Here is a 9,623-nt window from a genome sequence, read left to right as displayed (position 1 = left end):
GGATCTCCATACGCTTATCTGAAATTCTCACCAATGAATTACATAAGTATCTCTATCTTTACTTCATATTTTATTATTCTTCTATAACCATTTGAATCCGCCTGAATGAGATTTACAAGATGACCATAGCTTGCTTCATACCAACAATCTCCGTGGGATCGACCCTTACTCGCGTAAGGTTTATTATTTGGACGACCCAGTGCACTTGCTGGTTAGTTGTGCGAAGTTGTGATAAAGAGTTGAGATTGCAATTGAGCGTACCATGTTGATGGCGCCATTGATGATCACAATTTCGTGCACCAAGTTTTTGGCGCCGTTGCTGGGGATTGTTCGAGTTTTGACAACTGACGGTTCATCTTGTTGCTTAGATTAGGTATTTTTCTTTAGAATTTTTAAGAATGAATTCTAGAGTTTCAAGGTGATGTTCTTATCATCACCAAAGCTGATTGATTTTCATCAATTTAGCTCTTGAATGTAATGTCCTGCTGAAGCTTGGCTAGCCATGTCTAATCTTCTTAGACTAAAGCTTTAGACTAACACTGCATGATTCCTGGAATTCTCATTAATAATTTTGATATCCTTATTTTCTTTTTCCACTCAATTTTCGAAAAATCCAAAAAAAAATTTATAAAATCTTAAAACCAAAAATATTTTTTTTGTTTCTTGTTTGAGTCTAGTGTCTAATTTTAAGTTTGGTGTCAATTGCATGTTTCTGTTCTTCTTTCATTTTTCGAATTCATTCATGTGTCTTCATTGATCTTCAAGTTGCTCTTGATGATTTCCTTGCTCTGATCTTTAAATTCTCTTGTCTTGAGTGTTTTGTTGTTTCTCATATGCATTCTCAATTTGTTAGTGTCAATAGTATACAAACTTCTAAGTTTGGTGTCTTGCATGCATTGTTTATTTGATCTTAGTGGCATTTTGATTAGTCCTCATCATTAAAAATTCAAAAAATATTTTTAATTTGTGTCTTTTCAAGTCAATAATACAGAGAATTGAAGATTCAGAACATACAGCAGAGGAATTACACAGAAAAAGCTGGGCGTTCAAAACGCCCAGTGAGGAAGGAAAACTGGCGTTTAAACGCCAGCCAGGGTACCTGGCTGGGCGTTTAACGCCCAAAAGGGTAGCATTTTGGGCGTTAAACGCCAGAATGGATACCATTCTGGGTGTTTAACGCCAGGATGGCACAAGAGGGAAGATTTTGTTTTTAATTCAAATTTTTTTCAAGTTTCCATAATTTTTCAAAATCAAATCTTTTTCAAATCATATCTTTTCAATCATATATTTTCAAAATCAATTTCTTTCCCTTTTCAAAAATACTTGCTAACAATTAATGATTTGATTCAACATTTCAAGCATGTTGCCTTTTCTGTTGAGAAAGGTTTAATGTCTGAATCATATCTTTTAAATTTCTTGTTAGCCAAGTCATTAATTTTAAAAATCAAATCTTTTTTTTAAATTGTTTTTCAATCATATCTTTTTAATCACATCTTTTTCAAAATAGTTTTCAATCATATCTTTTTGATTTCTAATTTCAAAATCTTTTAATTAATTCTCGAAAATTCTTCCCCTCTTCTCACATCCTTCTATTTATGGACTAACACTCCTCCTCAATGCACAATTTGAACTCTATCCCTCTTGATAAGTTCGAATTCTTCTACCTCCTCCTTCCATTCTTCTTTTCCTCTGACACCTCAAGAAATCTCTATACTGTGACATAGAGGATTCCATATTTTCTTGTTCTCTTCTCTTTCATATGAGCAGGAGCAAAGACAAAAGCATTCTTGTTGAGGCTAACCCTGAACCTGAAAGGACCTTGAAGGGAAAGCTAAGACAAGCTAAAGCACTACCCTCTGTAGAGGACCTAACAGAAATCTTCAAGCAAGAAGAAGACATGGCAGCCAAAAATAACAACAATGCCAACAATGCAAGGAAGGTGCTGGGTGACTTTACTACACCTACTCCCGACTTCTATAGGAGAAGCATCTCTATCCCTGCCATTGGAGCAAAAAACTTTGAGCTTAAGCCTTAATTAGTTTCTCTAATGCAACAGAATTGCAAGTTCCATGGACTTCCATTGGAAGATCCTCATCAGTTTTTAGCTGAATTCTTGCAAATCTGTGACACTGTCAAGACCAATGGGGTTGACCCTGAGGTCTACAGACTTATGCTATTCCCTTTTGCTGTAAGAGACAGAGCTAGGATATGGTTGGACTCACAACCTAAAGAAAGCCTGAACTCTTGGAAAAAGCTAGTCAATGCCTTCTTGGCAAAGTTCTTTCCACCTCAAAAATTGAGTAAGCTTAGAGTGGAAGTCCAAACCTTCAGACAGAAGGAAGGTGAATCCCTCTATGAAGCTTGGGAAAGATACAAACAATTGATCAGAAAGTGTCCTTCTGACATGCTTTCTGAATGGAGCATCATAGGTATCTTCTATGATGGTCTATCTAAACTGTCCAAGATGTCATTGGATAGCTCTGCTGGAGGATCTCTTCATCTGAAAAAGACACCTGTAGAAGCTCAAGAACTCATTAAAATTGTTGTAAATAACCAATTCATGTACACTTCTGAAAGGAATCCTGTGAACAATGGGACGAATAAGAAGAAAGGAGTTCTTGAGATTGATACTCTGAATGCCATATTGGCTCAGAACAAAATATTGACTCAGCAAGTCAATATGATTTCACAAAGTCTGTCTGGAATGCAAGCTGCACCAAGCAGTACTAAGGTCGCTTCATCTGAAGAAGAAGCTTATGATCCTGAAAACCCATCAATGGAAGAGGTAAATTACATGGGAGAACCCTATGGAAACACCTATAATCTTTTATGGAGAAATCATCCAAATCTCTCATGGAAGGATCAATAGAGACCTCAACAAGGTTTCAACAACAATAATGGTGGAAGAAACAGGTTTAGCAATGGCAAGCCTTTTCCATCATCTTCTCAGCAACAGACAGAGAATTCTAAGCAGAGCCACTCTGACTTACTGATGAGCGGATAATTTGTACGCTTTTTGGCATTGTTTTTAGTATGTTTTTAGTATGACCTAGTTAGTTTTTAGTATATTTTTATTAGTTTTTAGTTAAAATTCACTTTTCTGGACTTTACTATGAGTTTGTGTGTTTTTCTATGATTTCAGGTATTTTCTGGCTGAAATTGAGGGACCTGAGCAAAAATCTGATTCAGAGACCAAAAAGGACTGCAGATGCTGTTGGATTCTGACCTCCCTGCACTCGAAGTGGATTTTCTGGAGCTACAGAAGCCCAATTGACGCGCTCTCAACGGCGTTGGAAAGTAGACATCCTGGGCTTTCCAGAAATATATGATAGTCCATACTTTGCCCAAGATTTGATGGCCCAAACCGGCGTTCAAAGTCACCCTCAGAAATTCCAGCGTTAAACGCCGGAACTGGCACCAAAATGGGAGTTAAACGCCCAAACTGGCATAAAAGCTGGCGTTTAACTCCAAGAAGAGTCTCTACACGAAAATGCTTCATTGCTCAGCCCAAGCACACACCAAGTGGGCCCGGAAGTGGATTTTTATGTCATTTACTCATCTCTGTAAACCTTAGGCTACTAGTTTTCTATAAGTAGGACCTTTTACTATTGTATTATGATCTTCTGATCTTTGGAATCTTTTGATCTTTAGATCTTTTGATCACTTTGGGAGGCTGGCCTCACGGCCATGCCTAGACCTTGTTCTTATGTATTTTCAACGGTGGAGTTTCTACACACCATAGATTAAGGTGTGGAGCTCTGTTGTACCTCGAGTATTAATGCAATTACTACTGTTCTTCTATTCAATTCCGCTTGTTCTTGTTCCAAGATATCACTTGTTCTTCAACTTGATGAATGTGATGATCCGTGACACTCATCATCATTCTCACCTATGAACGTGTGACTGACAACCACCTCCGTTCTACTTTCGATTGGGTGAATATCTCTTGGATTCCTGATACACGATGCATGGTTGATCGCCTGACAACCGAGTGCTCGCCTGACAAACGAGCCAGCCATTCCGTGAGATTAGAGTCTTCGTGGTATAGGCTAGAACTGATGGCAGCATTCAAGAGAATCCGGAAGGTCTAACCTTGTCTGTGGTATTCTGAGTAGGATTCAATGATTGAATGACTGTGACGTGCTTCAAACTCCTGAGGGCGGGGCGTTAGTGACAGACGCAAAAGAATCACTGGATTCTATTCCGGCCTGATCGAGAACCGACAGATGGATAGCCGTGCCGTGACAGGGTGCGTTGAATATTTCCACTGAGAGGATGGGAGGTAGCCACTGACAACGGTGAAACCCTTGCTTAAGCTTGCCATGGAAAGGAGTAAGAAGGATTGGATGAAGACAGTAGGAAAGCAGAGAGACGGAAGGGAAGGCATCTTCATACGCTTATCTGAAATTCCTACCAATGAATTACATAAGTATCTCTATCTTTATCTTTATGTTTTATGCGTTTATCACCATACCCATTTGAGTTTGCCTGACTAAGATTTACAAGGTGACCATAGCTTGCTTCATACCAACAATCTCTGTGGGATCGACCCTTACTCGCGTAAGGTTTATTACTTGGACGACCCAGTACACTTGCTGGTTAGTTGTGCGGAATTGCAAAAGTGTGATTGCAATTTCGTGCACCAAGTTTTTGGCGCCGTTGCCGGGGATTGTTCGAGTATGGACAACTGACGGTTCATCTTGTTGCTTAGATTAGGTATTTTTTTTTCTTCAGAATTCTTGAAGATGAATTCTAGAGTTTCATGATGATTTGTTGAAGTCTGGCTGGCTGTGAAGCCATGTCTAATTTCATTGGACCGAGGCTTCAACTTATCATCACAAGAGCTTGTTGATTTCTATCAATCTTGCTTTTGGAGCAGTGATCTGCTAAGGCTTGGCTGGCCATTGGCCATGTCTAGTGTTTTGGACCGAAGCTTTCTTTGAAAGCTTGGCTGGCTGTGAAGCCATGTCTAATTCCTGGACCGGAGTCTTATACTAGCATTGCACTGATTCCTGGAATTCTCATTAAGAACTTTGATATCTTTCTCCACTTAATTTTCGAAAATAGCACAAAAAAATTTACAAAATCATAAAAACAAAAAAATATTCTATGTTTCTTGTTGAGACACTAGTCTCATGTTAAGTTTGGTGTCAATTGCATGTTTCTGTTCTCCTTGCATTCATGCATGTGTCTTAGTGATCTTCAAGATTTTCTTGATGATTTCATTACTTTGATCTTTGAATTCTCTCGACTTGAGTGTTTTGTATGTCTCATATGCATTCTCATTAGTGTCAGTAGTATACAAACCGCTAAGTTTGGTGTCTTGCATGCATTGTTATTTGATTCTTGTTGCATTTTGATTTTTCCTCATTATTAAAAATCCAAAAATATTTTTAATTTATGTCTTCTCAAGTCAATAATACAGAGAATTGAAGATTCAGAACATACAGCAGAGGAATTACACAGAAAAAGCTGGGCGTTCAAAACGCCCAGTGAAGAAGGACAGACTGGCGTTTAAACGCCAGCCAGGGTACCTGGTTGGGCGTTTAACGCCCAAAAGGATATAGTTTTGGGCGTTAAACGCCAGAATGTGCACCATTCTGGGCGTTTAACGCCAGGATGGCACAAGAGGGAAGATTTTGTTTTTAATGCAGATTTTTTTTCAGTTTTCAAACTTTTTCAAAATCAAATCTTTTTCAAATCATATCTTTTCAATCATATGTTTTCAAAATCAATTTCTTTCTATTTTTAAAAATACTTGCTATCAATTAATGATTTGATTCAACATTTCAAGTATGTTGCCTTTTCTGTTGAGAAAGGTTTAATGTTTGAATCATATCTTTTCTTGTTAGCCAAGTTTTTAATCAAATCTTTTTAAAATGTTTTTCAAATCATATCTTCTCAATCACATCTTTTTAAAACTAATCATATCTTCTTAACCACATCTTTTTCAAAATAGTTTTCAATCAAATCTTTTTGATTTCTAATTTCAAAATCTATTTCAAAAATCACTTGATTTCTTTTCCACTTTCATTTTCGAAAATCAATTAGTGTTTTTCAAAAATGTTTTCAAAATCTTTTACTTAATTTTCGAAAATTACTTCCCTTCTTCTCACATCCTTCTATTTATGGACTAACACTATTCCTTAATGCAAAATTCGAACTCCATCTTCTTTGATAAGTTCGAATTTTCTACTTTTGTCTTCTACTTTTCTTTTCCTCTAACACCTAAAGGAATCTCTATACTGTGACATAGAGGATTCCACATTTTCTTGTTCCCTTCTCTTTCTTATGAGCAGGAGCAAGGACAAAAGCATTCTTGTTGAGGCTGATCCTGAACCTGAAAGGACCTTGAAGAGAAAGCTAAGAGAGCCAAAGCACAACTCTCTGTAGAGGACCTCACAGAAATCTTCAAAGAAGAAGAACCTATGGCAGCCGAAAACAACAACAATGCCAACAATGCAAGGAAGGTGCTGGGTGACTTTACTGCACCTACTCCCGACTTTTATGGGAGAAGCATCTCTATCCCTGCCATTGGAGCAAACAACTTTGAGCTTAAGCCTCAATTAGTTTCTCTAATGCAACAGAATTGCAAGTTCCATGGACTTCCTTTAGAAGATCCTCATCAGTTTTTAGCTGAATTCTTGCAAATCTGTGACACTGTCAAGACTAATGGGGTTGACCCTGAGGTCTACAGCTTATGCTATTCCCTTTTGCTGTAAGAGACAGAGCTAGGACATGGTTGGACTCACAACCTAAAGAAAGCCTGAACTCTTGGGAAAAGCTAGTCAATGCCTTCTTGGCAAAGTTCTTTCCACCTCAAAAATTGAGTAAGCTTAGAGTGGAAGTCCAAACCTTCAGACAGAAGGAAGGAGAATCCCTCTATGAAGCTTGGGAAAGATACAAACAATTAATCAGAAAGTGTCCTTCTGATATGCTTTCTGAATGGAGCATCATAGGTATTTTCTATGATGGTCTCTCTGAACTATCCAAAATGTCTCTGGATAGCTCTGCTGGAGGCTCTCTTCATCTGAAGAAGACGCCTACAGAAGCTCAAGAGCTGATTGAAATGGTTGCAAATAACCAATTCATGTACACTTCTGAAAGAAATCCTGTGAACAATGGGACTAGTCAGAAGAAAGGAGTTCTTGAGATTGACACTCTGAATGCCATATTGGCTCAGAACAAAATATTGACCCAACAAGTTAATATGATTTCTCAAAGTCTGTCTGGAATGCAAAATGCACCAAGCAGTACTAAGGAAGCTTCATCTGAGGAAGAAGCTTATGATCCTGAGAACCCTTCAATGGAAGAGGTGAATTACATGGGAGAACCCTATGGAAACACCTATAATCCTTCATGGAGAAATCATCCAAATCTCTCATGGAAGGATCAACAGAGACCTCAACAAGGTTTCAACAATAATAATGGTGGGAGAAACAGGTTTAGCAATAGCAAGCCTTTTCCATCATCTTCTCAGCAACAGACAGAGAGTTCTAGGCAGAATACCTCTGACTTAGCAACCATGGTCTCTGATCTAATCAAAACCACTCAAAGTTTCATGACTGAAACAAGGTCCTCCATTAGAAATTTGGAGGCACAAGTGGGTCAGCTGAGCAAGAAAATTACTGAACTCCCTCCTAGTACTCTCCCAAGCAATACAGAAGAAAATCCAAAAGGAGAGTGCAAAGCCATCAACATGGCCGAATTCTGGGAGGAAGAAGAGGCAGTGAACGCCACTGAGGAAGACCTCAATGGACGTCCACTGGCCTCCAATGAGTTCCCCAATGAGGAACCATGGGAATCTGAGGCTCAAAATGAGACCATAGAGATTCCATTGGACTTACTTCTGCCATTCATGAGCTCTGATGAGTATTCTTCCTCTGAAGAGGATGAGTATGTCACTGAAGAGCAAGTTGCTAAATACCTTGGAGCAATCATGAAGTTGAATGACAAGTTATTTGGAAATGAGACTTGGGAGGATGAATCCCCTTTGCTCACCAAGGAACTGGATGACTTGTCTAGGCAGAAACTGCCTCAAAAGAGACAGGATCCTGGGAAGTTTTCAATACCTTGTACCATAGGCACCATGACCTTCAAAAAGGCCTTGTGTGACTTAGGGTCAAGTGTAAACCTCATGCCTCTCTCTGTAATGGAGAAGTTAGAGATCTTTGAGGTACAAGCTACAAAAATCTCACTAGAGATGGCAGACAATTCAAGAAAACCAGCCTATGGACTTGTAGAGGATGTTCTGGTAAAAGTTGAAGACCATTACATCCCTGCTGATTTCATAGTCCTAGAGACTGGGAAGTGCATGGATGAATCCATCATCCTTGGCAGACCCTTCCTAGCCACAGCAAGGGCTGTGATTGATGTTGATAGAGGAGAATTGATCATTCAAGTGAATGAAGAATCCTTTGGGTTTAAGGCTCAAGGATATCCCTCTGTCATCATGGAGAGGAAGCATGAAGAGCTTCTCTCAAAACAGAGCCAAACAGAGCCCCCACAGTCAAACTCTAAGTTTGGTGTTGGGAGGCCACAACCAACTTCTAAGTTTGGTGTTGAACCCCACATTCAAACTCTAAGTTTGGTGTTGGGAGGTTCCAACATAGCTCTGAGCATTTCTGAGGCTCCATGAGAGTCCTCTGTCAAGCTAATGACATTAAAGAAGCGCTTGTTGGGAGGCAACCCAATGTTATATTTTATCTATTCTCTTTTGTTATTTTATATTTTTTGTAGGTTGATGATCATGAGAAGTCACAAAATCAATGAAAAAAGCAAAAACAGAATGAAAAACAGAAAGAAAAACAGCACACCCTAGAGGAGAGCGTGCTGGCGTTTAAACGCCAGTAAGGCTAGCAGATGGGCGTTTAACACCCAGTCTGGCACCATTCTGGGCGTTTAACGCCAGAAAAGGGCACCAGACTGGCGTTAAATGCCAGAAAAGGGCAAGAAGCTGGCGTTAAACGCCAGAAATGGGCACCAGCCCGGCGTTTAACGCCAGAAATGGCTAAAAACGCATTCTTGCATGCCATTTGGTGCAGGGATGACTTTTCCTTGACACCTCAGGATCTGTGGACCCCACAGGATCCCCACCTACCCCACCACTCTCTCTCTTCTTCACCCATTCACCAATCACCTCAACACCTCTTCCCCAAAAAACCCTTCACCTATCAAATCCCATCTTTCTCTTCACCACTCACATCCATCCTTCATAAAACCCCACCTACCTCACCATTCAAATTTAAACCACTTTCCCACCCAAACCCACCCTCCATTGACCGAACCCTACCCTTCCCCCTCTCCTATATAAACCCATCTTCACTCCTTCATTTTCACACAACCTAAACACTACTTCTTCCCCTTTGGCCGAATACCAAGCCATTCCCTTCTTCCTCATTTCTTCTTCTTCTACTCTCTTCTTTCTTTTTTTTGCTCGAGGACGAGCAAATATTTTAAGTTTGGTGTGGTAAAAGCATTGCTTTTTGTTTTTCCATAACCATTTATGGCATCCAAGGCCGGGGAAACCTCTAGAAAGAGGAAAGGGAAGGCAAAAGCTTCCACCTCCGAGTCATGGGAGATGGAAAGATTCATCTCAAGGGTGCATCAAGACCACTTCTATA

General features: G+C 39.5%; 2 non-coding genes across 2 annotated transcripts; both read right to left on the bottom strand.

Moving 5' to 3' along the window:
* Positions 1 to 2,302: 2,302 nt before the first annotated feature.
* On the bottom strand, positions 2,303 to 2,410 carry LOC112798449 (small nucleolar RNA R71). The gene has a single exon (XR_003200060.1). It is a non-coding gene; the product is annotated as a small nucleolar RNA R71 (small nucleolar RNA).
* Positions 2,411 to 6,832: 4,422 nt separating this feature from the next.
* LOC112799290 (small nucleolar RNA R71) lies at positions 6,833 to 6,940 on the bottom strand. The gene has a single exon (XR_003200865.1). It is a non-coding gene; the product is annotated as a small nucleolar RNA R71 (small nucleolar RNA).
* Between the last annotated feature and the right edge of the window lie 2,683 nt (positions 6,941 to 9,623).

This window comes from Arachis hypogaea, chromosome 4, assembly GCF_003086295.3.
Source record: "Arachis hypogaea cultivar Tifrunner chromosome 4, arahy.Tifrunner.gnm2.J5K5, whole genome shotgun sequence".
NCBI lineage: Eukaryota > Viridiplantae > Streptophyta > Magnoliopsida > Fabales > Fabaceae > Arachis > Arachis hypogaea.
The sequence above is the reverse complement of the archived record's forward strand: the minus strand, read 5'-3'. Positions and strand labels throughout refer to the sequence as shown.